The sequence below is a fragment of the Lissotriton vulgaris genome, chromosome 7 (genome assembly GCF_964263255.1).
Source record: "Lissotriton vulgaris chromosome 7, aLisVul1.2, whole genome shotgun sequence".
NCBI lineage: Eukaryota > Metazoa > Chordata > Amphibia > Caudata > Salamandridae > Lissotriton > Lissotriton vulgaris.
The window spans coordinates 683,107,298-683,128,419 of NC_141695.1; the positions used below are offsets into that span (position 1 = coordinate 683,107,298).

General features: G+C 42.1%; 1 protein-coding gene across 2 annotated transcripts in view; it reads left to right on the forward strand.

The window, feature by feature from the left end:
* ATAD5 (ATPase family AAA domain containing 5) overlaps window positions 1-21,122 on the forward strand; it is a 413,976-nt gene that overhangs the window by 390,434 nt on the left and 2,420 nt on the right. The gene's annotated exons all lie outside the window — the stretch shown is intronic.

A 21,122-nucleotide genomic window follows, 5' to 3' on the forward strand; every position in this document is an offset into this window, starting at 1 on the left:
CGGATAACGTTTATATATGCTACTATCCTTGTGGGACCACCTGAGCAGCCATCTTGTTCCTCAGGAGAAGTGAGGCACAAGAGAGCACAAAACAAGAGTGGAAAATGCGAAAAGGGGGCAGGGTAGAGACCCCCTGACCTCCTAGCCCTTCACAGGGGGTCCCAGATGGACCACCAAGTGCAAAAAAATATTATTTTTTTTTAATCGTGGGGTACGCGTACCGTACGCCTTTAAAGGGAAAGGAGCTACCCCTCTAAAATGGATGCCCCTTATGAGGTGTCCCACCTAGCACTTCTGAAAAAGCGGTGAAAACAGAGTTCAAGGAGATCGCAAATTTGAATTTACTAGGACAGTGTCTGCTCCACGCTCCTCCATAATGAAATCACAAAAAAGGCATTGAAATGGTCTTGGAGCCTCCTTCATGCCAAGTACTGGTTCAGTGGAAGTCCTGTTGACTTTCTCGGTAAAACTGTAGTCCGCTTTCCTTTTGTTAACAAAGAAATCATTCTCTGCAGTGATAGAGACTATTTCATCATCATAGACCGCCTCATTGACCACACTAGTTTTAAAAGTGGGCATTCTGTGACCAACCAAGAAGATCCATCTATGACCCCATCAACAGTTCCATTACAAAAGATTCCATCAATGACCATGTCAACGACTACATCGATACCCCCCCCCCCCCCCCCCGCCCCCCCACACCCCTTCGATGGCTGAAGTTGTGGTTTTTTTTCCATCGGATTTCGAGGCCTCCTATTTGCAGTCTCCATTGACAGTTACAATGAATTTACCGGTCCAGATCTTGGATTCAGGTGTGTATGTCAGTGACCAGGCGTATGCCCCGGTCACTGCCTATAACCCTCTTGGCAGAATGGGAGCTGACTGCTTTACACACTTTGCAGGAATACCACTCCCCAATATCTCTTGCGCACCTATGAGGAAAAGTAGGTATGCTTTTGCCAGAAAGGAGTACTTGGAATTCCCAGGTTTACCAGAGGTCGAACCCAGATTGCAATCCAGCAGCCACACACATACCTAACTTCAGTACTTTTGCGCCTTTACTCCAGTTAATGGTGGGCAGGCACTTGAGTCGTTTTTCCATGGGGTGTGGAGTTTTTTAACATCTGTTAAAGGGAGTTTTTTAACAGATCCCTGTGTGCTGAACTGTGTTCAGGATTATCAATCACGATGTTGATTTCGGTTTATAAAGCATGTTTTCTTGTGAGCCTCTCAATGCTGGAAGGACACATATCAGACCAACTCAGACAGCCACAAGGAAAATCATATATGGTAAATTGATGTGTAGCTGTTTTAAGCAGCTTCCTAAACTTTCAAAGGTACATTTGCACAGGCGTTCACAAGGGTGAACAATTCCACAGATGAACCAAGCAACAAAGGAAGCAGTATCTCACGACGTAACTCTGCGGATCATTGGGATGTAAACGTGAGCAAATTAGCTTACTCTACTTCATCAAGCCAATTTGGAGGAGATGAAGTCATGAGTTCTAGAGTACATCGCTTTTTGAATATTAGTAAGAGCTTTAAAATAATTTTTATAGAGGAAGAGAACAGGCATTTTTGAGACGTTAAGATTTAAGAAATTGTATGCGTTCATAATCATATTGCTGCTCAACAGGTGGAGAGAGTAGACAAATAGTTTGACGTTACAGGAGACAACCCCTTGCTGGCCAGATTTTCCTAAAAGCTGTGATTCATCGGAGTACAAATAAGCATGTGTTCATGGAGTACATGGTGACGTATCAAAAGCTGCATCAAGCATTGCAGTGAAACTAACACCCCCCCCCACATAGAATGCCCCATTTAGCTCCCTTAACACAGCACAAGTTCTGCCAGTCAGCAACTAGAGCCTGGCTAAGGCCTTAAAACAACATCAAAGGTCGTGGAACCTTTTGGTCAGCGACATCAGCTGTGTTAAAATAGCTGGCCGATCGTGTAAAATCAGAACCCCAACACTACAGCCATCAAACTATAACATAGATCATCCAGAGCATGCAAAAAGACTAGTTGCTACTCCTCCCCAGCTGGAAACCTGCAGAAAACAAACCAGCCATTCTCCTCAAAAAGGATTTGAACCCTGGATACAGCTGCATTTTGCCAGAAAAGGAAGTAGATCGTAGATCAAAAATTTGCCAAATCTTTTGGGTATGAGTTAGTTTTTTTTTTTTTTTTTAAGATCAGTTTTCAGGTAGCAGTTACTAATGCTGGGGGGGATCTGCGCTAGATGGTGCAAACAATTACCTACGTGTTAAGAGGATAAGAAGTCCAGAACATGAGCGATAGTCTTTTAAACCGAGAGAGCATAAAGGTGGGGTCAGGGTAGAAAACAATTATTTGAAAAGGCTGCAGGACTTTAGAATGCATATGTGGTAAGTTCTCAACCATCACTTGTTACCGATTGAGCGAGGGCTTGAAAAGACATTTCACTATAAAATCGGAATCCACATGGGAACTTAAAAATGATATCTAGATTTGATAATTACAAATGTGAAAGTTATCCTTGTGCACCGCTGATATTTGTTTTTTAATCATCAATGTAAAAATGTAATACTTAAAAAAAAAAATGGTTAGACCAGAAAGTAGATATGGGGGCTCCACCTAAAGGAAACCCCTCTGTAGGGTCATATCTGGACAATTAAAGCCATAGTGTTAAGTCGTTCTGCAAGTTTTCTCTGGCACCTGTCAGAGACTAATCCGAGACGTAGTGCACTCGTGGGACAAAGCAAAATAACAGAAAAACACTTTTTTTTGCTTTGTTACGTATCACCTCCTTGTGTGAAATCCAGTTATGACACTTTCTCAAGAATGGCAAAGGTAGAAGCAGACTTCCCCAAACCTTTAACCATCCCACTTCCCCAAACCTTTTAACCATTCCACCTCCAAATAAGTCTATGCATTTGCTTAGTTTTTATTCAGTCATGCCATCTACCTTAGGGCTTATGTACATCAACACAACCTTACTTATCTTTGTCAAGCAAGCCGAATTTGCATTCCCAAAAGGCAGAAAGCGCATTAAGTCCATCCGCTCAAATGCATTATGTCTACCTGTTCACATTTATGGTGTGATTCCTTGGCTGAATATCCTAGATGTGGGCCCCACTAAAACCATGAACTTGCACTGGCACTGCTTAAGACTCTTTTTCAAGCCCTTACCCTTAGATCTCAACTAAATTTAAACAGAACAGCAGTTTGATCCGTATCTGGTGGCGCACAAACCCTTTCATCATTTTAGCCTATTTTTACAAAGTATCTTCAAGATCTAGAGACCACCACTTGGGTGACCTAGAATAATGAACTCCAAAACAATTAAACATCACATTATCCAGACACCTATTTACTTGGAGAGGAACGCAAAGAAGTATACTTGTATTGCTGAATGCTTAGACCACGACTGCGTTTAAATCTAGAAATGTTTTCCCTGTATGAAAGGATCTCAAGCAGGTGTATTAAGAATTGCGCTCTTGAGAATGGTATTGGCATATCTTAGAATTAATAAGTTATTTTAAACCGTATACCCTGTAAACTAGCTGCTTATAACCTTCCAGGGAGCAGCCTCGCTATGGGTTAGTAGTCAAAATGGGTATTGAAGGGGATCATTCTTGATCACTTGGTTGAGGTGTGCTCTGACAGGACTTTAGTTTATGGGGTTTCAAGGCTTCCTCTAAAATGTATAGTTGGATTTTCATGCACTAGTTTTGTATCCTTCGGGCACTACTGGCAAATAAATTACTGGCCAAAGCAGCCATTGAAAGTTTCACTTCCCCTAACCACCTTTGTTGCATTTTCCCATTAACATGGTAGGAATGGACTTTCTGATGCACACTTCTAACTGCAGATGGCCTCATCTTTAGAATATTCCCCGACAGCAGACTATATGAAAACTTTTAATAGCAGTGCTCATGCATGCCGCTAGGTGGTGCAACGTGGATCCGTAGCTCTGCTGCCTCTTTCATTGGTATTCAACAACCTTCCAGTCTAAACGCAGTGAGCAAGGGAACAGTGTCCTCACCTAAAACTACAGGGTAACTATTCATTGACTATGGAAAACTGATGTCGTTAATGGACCCTCATGATGTGTGCCTTTGGTGTTTGGGACGACTGTGCCTTCATGCACCAAGTGGAGATCCGGACCTGTGAAGCAAAGCTGTAAATCTCTGATCATAGGAAGAAGTCAGTCCGAAAGTACGTTTATTGGCACCATAGTCTATTTGTAAAACGTAGACGTATCTAACAACATTAAGAAACTAATCTCAATATTTAAGTGCTCAAATACAAGAATTACTTTAAATTAATTAAAAAACAAGCAAATAACATGCCCAAATAAATGAATACCCCTTCTTTTTCTTTTCTATTGTTTTAAAAATACTTCCCACCTGCAATTATTAGCATTAATGAACGCAAAGTACATAAAAATCTTAAGGCTATCTGGTGATTTTTATTATTGTATTTCATTCAAACAGACTTTAAAAATCTAGGCCTTTTCCCAATGTAAAACCAACAATCCAATAAAATGTGTGCGCTTGCACATTTCATATTCATACCACAATTGCAATGTCCACCAACTTTGAGTTGCATTTCGTAACTTCTTAACATACAATATTGGGTTAATACCGAAACTATATTTCAAAATAGTTTTTCGCAATCTTGGGTTGTAGGGTTACACATCTTCACACCATGAGTCATTTCGGTGGCTGACTGACATTTTCAAGCGTATATTTCTCAAGTTATATTCTCAAGACAAAATCTCCATTTTCTAATTAAAATCCATCGAGGACATTCTCCTTGTAATCATAAAGTGGTAGAATGTAAAGAGAGCAAGATAAAAGATTTCATTAAAAGCTCTTACACTCTCAGCCCCCACCAATTCATGATTTAAAAGATTTTTTTTAAAAAATAGGACATTTTGTCCTCTCTGGCCAGGAACCTATTCCAAAATTGTATTCACAATTTCAATAAAACATCAGGAGACGAGTTTAAGTTCTGTTCTTATCGCTTGACCATAGATGATTGAGGAATGCCAATAAATCTTTTTAGACACTGTTCTTCCAATTTATTTCATATAATCATAGTCCTAATATCATACAAAAAAAAACAATTCTTTACCATAAAGAAATGTTGTTTTCACCATCGCCTTAAAAGCTTGTACAACCTGGATCAGGTCACACCCTCCAAAAACCCTACTTAACTTGTGTAACCTCAGAACACAGGAAAGTGCTTTAACTGAATTCAGATGTGGTTTCCAGTTTGTTTGACCCAAAATGTATTCTATGGTACCTATAAAAGGTAACTTCTACCCTTACCCTACTGATGAACCATTGATATTTTTGTTTGACTACTAAAAATTAAAGTCATGTTAATTAGGAATTGCATAAGTTCTGCCTAATTTGAGATCCAGATCTACTCCAGAAGTCTGATTCTGCGGCAGGCCACCTTCATGGTCTAAGTCATCCGGTATGGAGAAATTAAAATTGAAGGGAAAACATAAGAAAGCGTAGGGAAAGTCTATCCCATCCAGTCACTCTCTGTCAAAAGAGAAGTTGTGAAGTCATCATGGTCCCTCTCACTCCCGATCTCCAATTGAGGAGCCGATTCCACAAATTATCCTGATGCACTCTGAGGTCCTTTTGCCATTGGCTGCACCACATGTTAAAGTGGCCATATGTGTATTATTAGCAGTCTTTAGATTCTCTCTGTTGCACATTTGAGCCCCAAGGATCCCCAGAGGCATCCAGTCGGGTTACTGCAGATAGATCCGTCTCCTTCGCCCTCGGAGACCCTGGAACCCATTGTAGGTTCCCCACCAAATTAAGGGACCGACTTTCACTCTGGCATCAAGATCTGCAATGGTTCCTCTTTCATCGAGTCATACCAATGTGGATGTATGGCGTTACAACGCATAATTTTACATCGCATACCATTACAACGCGATTTTTACAACGCAGGATCCATTACAATGCATGCCTTTACAACGCATGTCATAGCAGATGCTATTACAACGCATGCCATTACAACGTAAGTATAGGTAAGTATATCTTTTTAAAAAAAATTTAATTAAGTTAATTTAATTAATTTAATTTAAATAATTTTTAAATTGAAATTAATTTAATGTAATTAATTTAATACTATTAATTTAATTTAGTTAATTTAAAAATTGTAATTAATTTAATTTATTTAATTTAATTAAATAAATTTAATTTTTAAATTGTAGTAATTTATTTTAATCATTTAATTTAATTAATTTTATTTAATTAATTTAAAAAATGGAATTATTTTAATTTAATTAATTTAATTTAATTAATTTAATTTATTTAGTCGTTTTTTAAAAAAAACTGAACCCTAAAAATACCCCTGTACCCCAAACCCAGCCCTAAAACCTAAAAATACCCCTGTACCCCAAAACCCAGCCCTGAACCCTAAAAATACCCCTGTACCCCAAAACCCAAACCCAGCCCTAAAGCCTAAAAATACCCCTGTACCCCAAAACCCAAACCCAGCCCTGAAACCTAAAAATACCCCTGTACCCCAAAACCCAAACCCAGCCCTGAAACCTAAAAATACCCAAACACCCCAAAACATATACCTCAGTACCCCAAAACATATACTCCTATATTCATACTTATTTTATAAAATTACTTAAATTAATATATTTAATTTATAATATAAAAAACATAAATTATTATATTTATTTATTATTATTAATTACATTAATAAAATAATATTAAATAAAAAAAATTATATACATACCTATACTTACATTGTAATGGCATGCATTGTAATAGCATCTGCTATGTAATGTCATGCGTTGTAAAGGCATGCGATGTAATGGATCCAGCGTTGTAAAAGTTGCGTTGTAATAGAAGTGTCTCCCACCAATGTCATTGGTTCTAGAGGGGAATCCAGTTAAGGTTCTGATGTCCTACCCGGAGCTGAATCAGTCTCGACCCCAACATCTGCGCCCGTCCGTGATCGACCGGGGCGCGGGGCAGGTCCCCCTGGATCTCCTGAGCCTATTGGCCCTACGGGTACGCACAGGAATACATTATACTACTCTAAGCAGGATTTGCTTTCCTTACGCCAGAGTCTGGATAATAGCTGCTACCATACTGTATGGGCTGATTCACTGCCCCCCTACTGCGAGGCGTGCAACCAGACCCTTCCATCTCTGAGGAGGGACGAGACAGAAGAAGCTAAGTTAAATATGATATTACTGAATTGTAGATCCATGATTCAGCACAAAACCGAGATTTACGATCTGCTAAGAGACAGAAGTCCGGATGCAATGTTTCTCACAGAGACATGGATGGATGAAGCCTCATCCCCAGATGCACTCGAAGCTATCCCCCCTGGATACAGTCTACTTAGACTGGATAGAGAAAAGCAACGAGGAGGGGGGGATGGCCCTTATTTATAAATCAGATTTAGTATGCACCCTAGTTAAGACCTCACTACTTAATAGTGAGAGTGGCTTTTTTACTATAAGAGTTGGACCTAAAAACGTCATCAATGGTTTACTGATATACCGTCCGCCAGGAGGTGCAGCACACTTTGGGGACCAACTTCTGGAACTGACAACTCAATCAGTGCTCAGATATAAAAAGTTCCTCATCCTGGGCGATCTAAACATCCACTTCGATGATATAGAGTGTAGAGAGGCACAAGCTGTGGTTACAGCATTGAAACCCTTGGGGGTTAATTTGTTATCTACAGCCCCCACACACCAACTTGGCCACCTTTTGGACCCTATTTTCGCCAACTGGGAGGGTATTAAGGTCTCCTCTCCAATTCAAACGATCTGGTCGGACCACAGCATCATCCCGTTCGAAATCAAGAACGTGCCCTTAGAAACTAGACCCAGGATATCCCTACCACAGAAGCGTAGGGAATGGAAGAAATTTACCCCAGACACGTTTGGAAACGCTCTATCAGAACATCCTTTACCCTTAGGTAATACCTTACATGAGACATGGAGCAATTATGAAAGTTGGATGTCCAACGCTCTGGATAAGGTAGCGCCTTGGACTACCAAACCCCCGGCAAGGCAATCTAGAACTGCCCCCTGGTTCTCAGAAAAACTTAAAATGGCTAAAACCAAATGCAAAATCGTGGAACGGAGTTGGAGAAAAAATTATGCTCCAGAACATAAAGCTCTTTATGGAACGGAGTTAAAAAAATATCAAAAACTTGTAAGATCTTTGAAAAGTATCTATCTTAAGAACAGGATTGAGTTGGCAGACAATCCCACTAGAGAACTCTTCGTTATTTATAAGGAGCTTACGGTTCCATCCAGAATGGAAGCTCAAGACACGTATTCTAATGAGATATGTGATTCTGTAGCGGATTTCTTTTTAGAAAAAGTCGACAAAATCCATGCCACCTTCAAACCAATGTCGATCCTTCATGCCACCATGTGGACGCGAGAGACAGTTCTAGCTCGATAAGGAAATCCCATCTTACATGCTTCGAAACACCTGAAAGACATGATTTATTATGTATCGTCAACAGCATACAATCCGGCTCTCCCAGCGATGCATGCCCACCGGCGCGTTGCAAAGGAGTCTTGGAAAGCATGCTAATTGACCATATAAGCCACATGGTGACATTGTCCTTCCAGGAATGTTATGTACCTGAGGCGTGGAAAACTGCTCAGGTTATCCCTCTAAAAAAGAAAGCCAACATCCATATCTCCCAACTCCAAAATCTCCGCCCCATCTCCCTCCTCCCTTTCTGTTCTAAAGTTGTAGAAAAGGTTGTTAATAAGCAGCTCATGAAATATCTTGAGGAGGAAGTCCTCCATTCCTCACAATCAGGATTTAGATCTGGCTACTCCACGAAGTCAGCAGTTCTCTATTCCACTGAGTGCCTCAGAGAGATAGTAGATGAAGGTGAGACAGCTGCGTTGGTTTTATTAGACCTAAGTGCAGCGTTCGACACCATGCTGCACACAACGCTGCTGTCTTGACTTTCTGAGATGGGGGTGGAAGGATCAGCACTGGCGTGGATACGCTCCTTCCTGGCCAATAGGAGCTTCCAGATTCACTACCCACCCTTCAAATCTTCCCTTAGGAAGGTGAGCCATGGGGTTCCTCGGAGCTCAAGTTTGAGTCCTACTTTGTTTAACATCTATATGGAACCCCTGGCTCACGTGGTGGAAGCGTTTGGGGTGGGCATTGTCAGCTACGCTGATGGCACCCAACTGATATTCAAGCTTACGCCCGACCACAGTGATGAGGCCACTAATTCTTCCAACTGTTTGTCATCAGCGGCATCATGGATAAACAACAACTGCCTGCGCCTGAATGGCGAAAAAACAGAACTGCTGGTGGTTGGGAAAGCAGTATCTGCTTGGTCTCATAGGTGGTGGCCTACTGAATTGGGTTGCCCTCCCATTCCTGTGGATTCGGTAAGAAACCTTGGCGTATTGCTTGACTCAGACCTCTCTTATAAGTCCCACGTCAACAAGGTGACTGGTAGGTGTCTCCGCATAATGAGGGTCCTTCGGAAGGTTTTAGATCTCCTCCCTATTGAAGCCAGAAAGACTATCGTCCATGCCTTGGTGACCCCCCACCTTGATTATGGGAATGCCCTGCTAGTAGGCTTGAGTGTGAAAGGCCTTCACCAACTTCAGTGTGTTTAGAACGCTGCTGCACGCCTTGTGCTTGGGCTTCCTCGTAGAGCCTCTGGGAAGACCGCGCTGTCCAAGCTTCATTGGCTCCCAGTCAGGGAACGGATTAAATTTAAAGTCCTCTGTTTTGCACATCGCATCGCTCAAGGTAAAGGCCCAGGTTATCTAAAGAAACTCCTCAGTATACATCGCCCCATCCGGAATTTAAGATCATCCGGTACGATGTTGTTCAAACGTCCCCGAGTCAAGAGGGCCAGGATGGGTGGCCGCTCATTAAGGTATTTAGCCTCCAAACAGTGGAACGAACTCCCGCTCCATCTTCGAATGGAACCCTCTGAATCCAGATTCAGGGGAAAACTCAAGACATTCTTGTTCCCCACTATGTAACCATTCCCTCCTTTTGGCTCTACTAACATCTGCCTCTTGAAATCCTAGCAGCAGTTAGCGCGGGGACACACTGTTCTCTGTGTAACCAGGCGCTCAATAAATGGCTTATTATTATTATTATTATTATTACAGAGGTTGTGCTCTGACTTCAGTTCTGTGCACTCTGTTCCCGACAATACACCATCCTCAGAGGCTCCATCATCTTTTAGGTTCTGAAAATTACCTCCAGGATGAGGATGACTTTCCCCCACATGCTGATGATAGTTTATACATGGATTTACATGAGACCAGTGGGCTTGATACTTCCCTTGATACCAGGTTTGTTTCCCCCTTTGGTCGAACAATGGAGTCCTGTTTCCTTCGCTGTAGTGATTTGACCTAAGTCTAGCGCCTCAGTTGAACAACTGTCTTCTGGTGAGGTTAAGACAACGTCCTCACAGAAGTCCTTTAACCTGGACATGATTTCTCTGAACCCTTGCTCAGTCATCAAAGCCCTATCTGACACTGATGGCCACTTTATCTAAGCCATAGGTACTCACAAATTTTGTCTCGGAGGTCAAATTTACAGTGTGGTTTGTGGCCAAGTGCCACACGGGGTCAATGGGGGTGGGACTAAAGAGAAAAAATCTCCACCTTTTCAAAACAAATCAGTGGTACTGTAACCTTGTGTGTCCATGTAATACCTGCAAGGACCCCTGTTAAGCGTACATTGAGAGCACAACCAGAGGACATAGATAGTCTGTAACTCAAGACAACAACCGTTGGGTAAAATGTATGTCTAACCAGTTAACAGGTAACCTTTCAGTTATTATATGGACACACAAGGTTATAGTACCTTAACCTTGTGTGCCCATATAGTAACTGCAAGGTTATCTGTTAACTGGTCTGATATACATTTTTCTCAATGCTTGTTTACTAAGGATTGTACAAAATTTATTAGCACAATGCATAAAATAAAAACGTTTTTAACTGCTGGGATTTGACGAATTTCTTACCCTGAATGTCTGTGATTTTGCAGTATTTCTTTGCCTAAAACCTGGAATTGTAGTGTTTATTTGCCTAACACCTGTGATTGTGCAGTATTCAATTGCCCAGTATTCATTTGCCCATCACTTCAGATTCTTTGTGTCCGTGTCTATCAATGTGCAGCAATCACTCCTTCTGTGCCTGCCTACATGTGTGCAGTACTTTTTAGTTCAATGCATGAGACGGTGAATTATTCTGCTCACTAGAGCATGGATCCCACAACATTCATGGACCACAGTACCTGAGCAGAGGAAAATGTTGATCCCCATTGCATTATTCACCCCTTCAACTTCTGTGTATATTATTTCCTGGAATTGTGCACTATCTTTAGGTTTAGCACCTTTTATTGTGTAGTTTTATCATTTGCAGTACATACCTGGAGAGTGCTCTAATCCTTTTTCTTAATGAAAGGGCCCATTCTGCAATCCTAATGGCCTGGGCCTGAAGAGCAGCAAGCGGTTCTGCGGGCAGCAAGGAGGGAAGCAGGTTGGCTTGATCCAGGGAGGCCCCCTGCTGCAGTCCCAATGTTATCCGAGGGTGCAGGCAGTGTCGGTGCTCTGGGCATGGCCTGCAACAAAGGCATCTTCGCAAAAGGCCCCCTAAAAGTCAGCTGTGAACGAGCAACATCTGACTTTAAAAGGGCCTTTGCTTCCTGTCACAGAGGCAGCCAGTGAACATCATAGAGGGCCGCTCAAGCATACGTAGTGAATCCTCTATCACGCGTGCTACAGCGGGCCTCTATATACTGGCACCTGGCGACCCTGGTTGTCTTACACAGCATTCTATTCCTGAGAGTTTAGTGGTCAAAAATGTCACCAGTTAGGTGAATTCTAATTCATGCGTTTGCAAGCTGCTTTACTTCACCCTTTAGTGGCTCACAACTGCTCTCTGTCAATTCATGACATCCAACAGATGAGTCACCCAGATCGTTCAGCATGGCTATGCCCTCCCATTGCTTTGCGACCAGCATCCACTTCCTCCCACATCAAGGCAGTTCTGGAGCAACTATTCATTTTACTGCACGAGGTACGAGCTCTAGTTTCCAAAGGGGCCATCAAGAGTATTTCTAACTCCGAAATGGGGACAGTGTGTTATCCTCTTGCCAAAGGATGGAAGTCTTTCTGCAGAAGGACAAATTCAAAATGCTCACCCTGATGCAGGTTCTGTCTGTCCTAAATCAAGGCAACTTGGAGGTAGCCTTCGATCTGCAGGATGTGTGTTTTCATATACCCCTGCTGCATTTCCCACAGACTTTCCTCGCGGTTTAAGGTAGGCCAAAAGTTTGTTTTGCTCTCCTTCTGCCTCATCTGTGTTCCGTGACTGTTCAGAAAAGTGATAGTGGTGGTCGCCGCTCATCTTCAGAAGTTGGTGATACCAATTTTCCCCTCCCTGAAGGCTCACTGTTGAAGACTGGCTCACCACAGTCTGTGCTGGGCCACCTCCAGACAACTCCAGACCTCCTGAAATCATTGGGGGTCTATATGAATGTACTGAAGTTGCACCAGACTCCTTCACAGAGGCTTCCTTTTATAGGAGTGGTTTTGAACACTATGGTTCAGGGCCATGCCTCCATTGCAGCGAACCCAGGACATTTGGGCTGTGATCCCCGTGTTTCAATCTCAGTGATAGAAGCTCTGAGGCTCTTCCCTACTAGCCTCCTGCATTGTTCTTGTAAGCTGAGCCAGGTGGTATATTAGGGCTCTAAAGGGGAATCTGAAGTCTCAGTGGGCACAGTGTAGGAAAGTGGGTTTCTGTTGCAGTCACCTCCTCCTTTCCTCTCCCCCCCCCCCCCCCCCCCCCCCCCGGGCTGAGACCTGAGAAGGCCCTAAGGGCTGCAGCACTTATTGTGGCACCCTTAGAGTCCCAGTGCCCTGACACACACTGCCTTTGCAGGTTGTGTGAGTGCAGAACAAAACAAAGAGTCGACATGACACACATCCCTGTGTGCCTGTTAAATTGAAGAAAGACACTGCTGATAGGTTGATATAGTTTAATCCTCAGTAAGCAGGTACACAGCCAGACAGGAGGCAGAACAGTCTTCAATTGAATAACCCAGAATACATATGACATATGTAGAACACAGTGACAGTGTTCCATAGAACATGGAATGAACACAATTAAAGAGAAACTACATAATACACAACATAACACATCCCCCTCAGAACACAATAGAAAAACCTAAAACTAACACCCATCATCCCCTTCCTATAACAAAAAAAAATAAAAATAAAATTTTTTAAAAAAAGATGTTTTTCACAATGGAAAACTTTCAGAGATATAATCAGCCAACCAAACAGGAGGCTTTTTCTCACGCCTAGAAGACCTGATGACATTCAAAGCTTCTTGACTGGCAAAACCTGAAACACCGGGAACAGGCAAAACTACCAAACCATCTTGATTGGCCAAACCAAAAACACCAGGAACAGCAAAATTGGAGCAATCAACAACAAAATCTTCATTAGGGACATTTACATTGGATGACACAGTAGAAGTTGAGCACATCAAATCATCCAAATCTAACAAATCAGAGGATTTGCTAAAAGAATCAAAAGGAGCTGGAACAAACAAATCAGAAGATTTGTTAAGGGGATCCAAAGGATTAGAACACTTAGCTATCCTTTTAAGATTCCATACCCGTCCATCAGTAAGACAAACAGAATTATTCAAAATTCCCACAACCTGCATAGGCTCATAAAAATGACTTTCCTCCTTAGGAGATTTACCAGGTTTCTTAACTCTTACCCACTGTCCAATAACAATATCAACATCTTTCACATTATGCCTGGCATCATACCAAACTTTACTCTTGAGATGTGAAGACTGACTTTTTTCCTTAACAAAATTTTCAGACCAATTAACAACATTAGATTTAAACAACCATCCAGGTGTGAATTTTGTTCTTGGATTCCTTCCACGCATGAGAACAAAAGGAGGATAACCCGTGGCCTCACATATATCTATAATACCAAACCATTTTCAACACTTGAGTTTCCCAATCCTTGTTACCAGGAGACATCTGAATAGTGTTTTTGATAACCCGGTTGAAACGCTCAACCATGCCATTGCTGTTTGGGTTATACAGAGCCGTGGTTTTGTGTTTGAAACCTAATCTATTAAAATACTCTTTTGCTTTACTGGACATAAACTGAACACCATTGTCGCTTAACAAAACAGAAGGAATGCCCTCCAAGGTGAAAGATTTGTCTAAAAACGCAACACAGTATCAGCTCTATTCACAATTTTTACAAAAGGCCACCTTGAGAACAAATCCATTAACACCAAAATATACTTATGCTCATTTCCAATGGGACCCATAATGTCAATAGCTGTGTGCTCCCAGGGTGAATTGGGTCCAATCATAGTACCCATAGAAGGCTTGCACAGCACTAAAGATTTATCAGCAGCCTGGCATGATTTACAATTCCTGACAAATCTATCTATATCTACATCCATTGCGGGCCACCAAAAAGAAGTCTTAACAGTGCGTTTAGAACGAACAATGCCTAAATGCCCCTCTTGGCATAAAGCCATGATGGACAAACGCAAAGTCTTTGGAGGTATGACTCTTTCGCCAAACCAGATATTACCATCTCTAACACTTAAATCAAATCTAACCTCCCAAAAAGACTTTAAGGGATGTTTACTATCCACTCTCCTTGGCCAGGACTCAGCTAGATGTGATTTCACCAAAGTTAACTCCTCATCTTTGAGATATTCATCGTCCCACTTTTCCTTCAAAATGCCTGCACCTTCTAAATCCTGAACATAAGCCACCTGAAAAGAGTTCCACAATTCATCCTCCCATTCCTCAAGGTGTTTTGGCATTCTAGAAAGAAAATCAGCTATACAATTCTCTTTCCCAGGTACATATTCCATTTTATAACAGAAATCTTGCAACTTGATGGCAAGTCTAGCAACTCTTGCAGAAGTATTAATAGTTCCTTCAGTGGTTAAAACCCTGAGTAATGGCTTGTGATCACAGCGTAAAATGAATCTTGTACCCCACACAAAAGCTCTGAAATGATTTACAGCCCACACACATGCTAAAGTTTCTTTTTCAATGGTAGAATATTTTTCTTCAGTAGACGAAAGTGACCTGGAAGCATAAGCTACAATTTGTTCCTTGCCATTCAAACCATTTTGAGATAAAACAGAACCTAAACCTTTAATGCTTGCATCAGTAGTGATAATGGTTTGCGCCTCAGGATTAAAACTTTTTAACGAAGCGATTTAGTGATGCAGCTTTTTATGTCCTCAAAATCGTGTTCACATTCCATAGACCAAACAAACTTAGCCTTGTTTTTCAACAGTTGTCTAATATTGTACGTTCTAGTGGCAAAATTTGGAATATATTTAGAGCAAAATTCTGCTAGGCCTATAAAAGATCTAACATCTTTTCCTTTGGGAGAAGGAGCACACTTAATTGCATCAATTAAATTAGGTTTTGGTCTGATGCCATCACAATCAATGACATGACCTAAATAAGTAACATGATCGCTGGCAAAGGTACATTTGGTATATTCTACAGTCAAACCTTTAGCGTCTAGTATACTCATAACTTTTTCCAAAGAACTATCATGTTCTGCCTTATCTTTACTAAAAACGAGAATATCGTCTTGGAAAAACTGTGTTCTTTACAGTGGAAAACAACCTGTGCATTAAGCGCTGGAAAACAGCCGCAGCCAAGCCGAAAGGCATTCTCTTAAATTGAAAACATCCTTGAGGGGTTATAAAGGCAGTGTACTGCTTGCTGTCTTTAAATAAAGCAATCTGGTGGTATGCGGCAGATAAATCAATTGTGATGAACCATCTAGCTCCATCAAGTAAGGCTAACATCTCATTAATTTTAGGCAAGGGGAATTGATTCACCACAATATTATAATTAAGATGGCGTAAATCCACACATAATCTCAATTTTCCGTTTGAACGTTTCACCGCAACTAAGGGAGAAACCCAAGCAGATGCCTCAATTGGCTCAATTATGTCAGAAGAGACCAATCTATCAAGTTCAGATGCAACATCCTTTCTCAAAGCGATTGGTACGCTTCTGACCTTATGGATTTTCGGCACAGCAGAATCTTTTAAAATTATCTTATGCTCAAAATCCTTTAGTTTCCCAATTTTCTTCTGAAACACAGAAGGAAATTTCTTTAAAAGTTCATCACCTGTTTTAGTGCCTTCATCCATCACCAACACTTTCTCCACAGAATTGGGATCAAGAATTATATGTAATTCTCCTTGATCTTTCCATCCCAACACAGATGGTCCTTTTTTAGAAACATACAACTTGCCATAAGATTTGCGATTCTTAAACTCAAATTTCAACCAACGAAAAGCAATAATATCAATCTTTCCACCATTATAACCCTCCGGGGCAATATCAGACGGAGATAGTTTTGGACCAATCCTGTCAATGAAAGAGTTACGCCAAACGTCTTCATTGACAATCGTATAGGGTGAGCCAGAATCAGCATATACACTCACACGCACGCCACCAATGTGCATCCAACATTCAGGCTTATTGTCGACCAGTAAACATCCATCACGAATGTTGAGAAGAAGTTTATTTTTTAAGACAACTGCACACTCAGAGGCCTGATCATCACTGCTAGAGGCGTTGTCGTCAGAGACAACGTCCTCTTGAATACATTCAATTGTTCTGGTCCTTCTTCTACATGCTTTAGTATAATGACCATACAGTCCACAAGCACCACATTTACTCTTTTTAGCCGGACACGACTTAGCAAAAGCCAAATTCTCAGAACTCCCACACCTATAACATTTTGGAGGTTCACTGCTATTTCTAGGCTTTGTCCATGTTTCATTATTTTGTTTAAAACTACTGTTCTTTTTTTAACTTGAATTAACCTTGGCTATAACATCTTTGTTAAGAGTTTCAGATTTCAAAGCACTAGCACATCTGCTGGAAGTTTCTGCCTTACGAACTAAAGCTAGAATGTCATCTAAACAAGCATCAGCATTCATCCAGAGACGTTCCTGAATTGCAGGATTATTAGCATGCATGACGACTTGATCACAAACCAAATCTTCTAGTAGCCCACCAAAAGCACAATCATTACCCATTTTCTCTAATTCACCAACATAGTCATCAACCGTTTCATTTTTAGACTGCTTCCTTTGAAATAATTTGTATTGTGTAATACCAATACAGACCTTGGGGGCGAAATACTTATCTAAATTAGACAAGGCATCAGTGAAAACATTACTGTCCCCACCACCAACAATAGGTTTGTTCATCTGATTATAGCATTTAAGGCCTTGTGGACCCAAGGAATGTAAAAGAATGCGTTTCTTTTGTTCAGCAGACATTTTACCATCCGAGTCAACATTCTCTATATAATTTAAAGAATAGTCTTTCCACTCCAACCATTTCAAATCCAGTGTAGAGCCTTTTGACCAGAAGTCTTGCGGATTACTTAAAGAAAAGGTTTGTTGACTCATGTTGAAATTAAACAAGGAATGATGTTTTAATAATAAGTCTTTGTGGTGGAATTGTTCAGAGAGAAAGAGTGATAAGCTGATAAGGAACTTTTCCTCAAATAACCTTTCCTCGCTGTCCTTTCTTCACCACCAGAAGAATTAAAATCAGGTAAAACGTAAAATCCAGAAAGAAATGCCAGGATGAAATCCAAGTAGTAATTTTGTTAAAATAATTAAAATTAACAAAGCAGTACCTTAAATCGGTTATTCAAATGTCCGAAATCGATTGAAACAACACAAGTTGTTCAAACTGCTTGCTGTAACTCGAGTGTTCAAACTTCTTCCTGTAACTCGAGAAGGCCTGCCCAATCCAAAATGACGCGCCACGTTCACGTAGAACGTTTGACGTGGGAATAATGCCAAGAATCTTCAAAGAAGAAGAACGGAGGTGCGAGCGTGAAGAGAGTCGTGAGCGTTCAACACTGCAGGCAGACTCGCGCACCGATTCAGAACTGCATTTTTATTAAAGGATAACGGTGGGTACTTTGAGACACAGAGCGCAGGAGCGTAATAATAATAAAAATGCCGATAATAACACTCAGACAGTGCTCACCAAAAATAGCTCGTAGTCTAGCAGTCCTTCACAGTAGTACGTCTTGAAGCACTTCCCAACGTCGTCTCTGCTCACTGATTTACATAGAACAAGGTTTTTTTTTTTTTAATTTAAATGTATTGAAGAAATGAAGCTTGAAATCCCGATCGTCGCCACTTGTTAAATTGAAGAAAGACACTGCAGATAGGTTGATATAGTTTAATCCTCAGTAAGCAGGTACACAGCCAGATAGGTAGCCGAACAGTCTTCAACTGAATAACCCAGAATACATATGACATATGTAGAACACAGTGACAGTGTTCCATAGAACATGGAATGAACACAATTAAAGAGAAACTACATAATACACAACATAACAGTGCCATGCCCACAATACACTGCCCTGGCATACCTTAGTCACCCCTCTAGCTGGGTGCCCTATGCCAGTGGTGTGGGTACAGTTGCTTGAGCCCTTTACCCGTACAGTACCCAGGTCCATTCCTGGGCACTGTAAGTGTAGTGCTGCCATTTAAGAGTATATGGTGCTGGAAGGTCGTCATCACGAACTCCACAGCACCATGATGGCTACACTGAAGACTAAGAAGTTTGGCATCAAACTTCAGCACATTAAACCCACACTGATACCAGTGTGAGATTTAATGTACAATGTACGACAGAGGGCAACTTAGTTGCCCCCTGAAACTAACCCATAACCAGCGTCCTAACTGAGTGGCTGCTTAGGCTGCCACACAGCAGACATGTTGCTGGAACCCTGGGTGGAGAGCTCCCGCTCTCCTGGGCCTGCAACAATGCACATCCTGGGACGAGGTGCCAAGCCTCCTCCCTCAGGATGGGCAGGGGAAGCTTCAAAGGCATTCCACTTTTGTGAGCTTCTCCAGACCACTTGCTGTTCCCAGCAACTGGCCCCCACCAGTTCTGACCCCCACTCTGGCGGGAAGACTGGCGGGAAAACCTACGTCAGAAAGGGGGGGGGCCAACTCCACCCCTCATGTGGGAGAGGCGAGGTGATGCATGACCCCGGGCTCCTGCCATCTTGAAGATGGGGAGCCATCACAGCTAGGCTCCTGCCCCCCTCCCACAGGAGAGGAGCAGGCTAGGGGGTGTACCCACCCCAGGAAAGGGACCCATTGGTCCCTGAACTTTTCCTACCTGTAACTCCCCTAAATTTAGTATTATGGGGCATCCTGAACCTTTTTCTAGAGATCCAGATTCCGAAACATAAAAGAACAAGGAACACAAAGACCTACCGTGCAGCTGCTAAAAAAGAGGAAGACACCAACTGACTTGGCCCCAGCACTACCGGCCTGCCGACCCTAGAACCTGCTCCTGCTAAACCCAGCGTCTCCAGTGGTCAGCAACCTCAAAAACCCCGGAAGACCTGACTGCCTTGTGACTCTGACTACCTGGGTCTCCCATGAGCAGTGGTACTGCTCAAAGCAAGTAACAAGCCCTGGCATCAGCCCGGAACCGCAAACCCTGTACACTCTGCACCCTCCAAGCCTGGCCTGTGCCGGAGTGAATCAAGACACTGAGGACGTCCCCCCGGCGATTCTGACCTGGAATCCAGTGCCCAAGGACCCTCCTCGATGACCCCGACGACGCCTGCAGCCTCAAGACAAAGGACCCCTCTGACCGCGAACAGCAGGGGGGGTACGATTTCCCGACCTCAAGACACCTGTGCACCCGGCGCCCCACGGCCCCCTGTGCCCAACTCCTGGGTGTCTACCTATCCTCCAAGATCCCAACTTACCCCTCGAAGTGTTGGTCGCTCCAGAAGATCCACCATCCCCGAGCCTGCAGCCTTTGTTCCCTTTTCAAGATCCTCATTGAATAACATTGAGCGTCCGACGGCTGAGAAAATGACCAGGAGCCCTGCTCCAACAGCCGCGTGGCCTGCTAGCCAGCAGCCACCAACCCAAGGCCCCCCCTGCCTCTCATTGGATAACATTGGGCCTAACTACCTCTGTACCCGGCCGCCCCTGTGCTGCTGAGGGTGTACCAACTGTACCTACCTGACCCTGGCGGACTCCTGAGTCTATGCCCGGAACCTTAACTTAACCAGTCGAGTACTCACCTGAAAACAGATGACTCACTTTCCTGCCATAGGATAACATTGACTGGTTTGACTCGTAATTAGTGTGAAGTTTTGAAACTTTAAATATTATCTAAAATCAGCCGAATAACGAATTTTGAATTACTTATCTGTGATGAGGAGAGAAGCCAGTACTGTACCTTGTAGCCCAGTACTGAACCGTAAAAGTAATCACAACCGTGTTTGCTAGTAATCAAAATTTCTGCCGTAAGAAACCATTGACTGTTTTTCTGTGAAAATTCTTTTTAAGTGTGAAGTTTTGAAATGTTAAAATATTCATCTAAAATCAGCCGAATATCGAAATCCGAAGTACTTGCCTGTAATCAGGGGAGAAGCCAGTGCTGTATCTTTTAGCCCAGTACTGAACCCCAAAAGTAATCAAAACTGTGGTTACTAGTAATGTAAATTTCGTCCACAGGAAACCATTGACTGTTTTTCTGTGAAATTTTCTCGGTCTACTTTTGAAAATTACAAATATTCCTTAAAAATCGTACCAACTGCTAAAACGCAATTACTTACCTGTCTTAGGTAGAGACCCCAGTGCTGAACCTAGGAGTCTAGTATTGGGTTACAAAAGTAACGAGAACCTACTTTACCTGTGCTTTGAATTTCCTTCCATTGGATAACATTGCTGGTTTTTCACTGAAAAGTTTCTAAGTGTCAACTTATAAAATAACTTTATATTCTTTACAAATCATTGCAATAACTAAAACGTTTTTAGCCTAGACCGCAGGACTGAATTAGGATCCAGTCATGAAGTTACAAAAGTAATCTATAAAGTAATCAGCTGCATTTATGTAGAAAAACCCATGAGCTCAATTATAAATTGTGTTTAGAATTGTGTTGCCTACTGCAACCATTGTACCTATTGTGTTTACAAAGTGTATTGCCTCTTTGCCAAGTAATTACATGAGTACTCATAT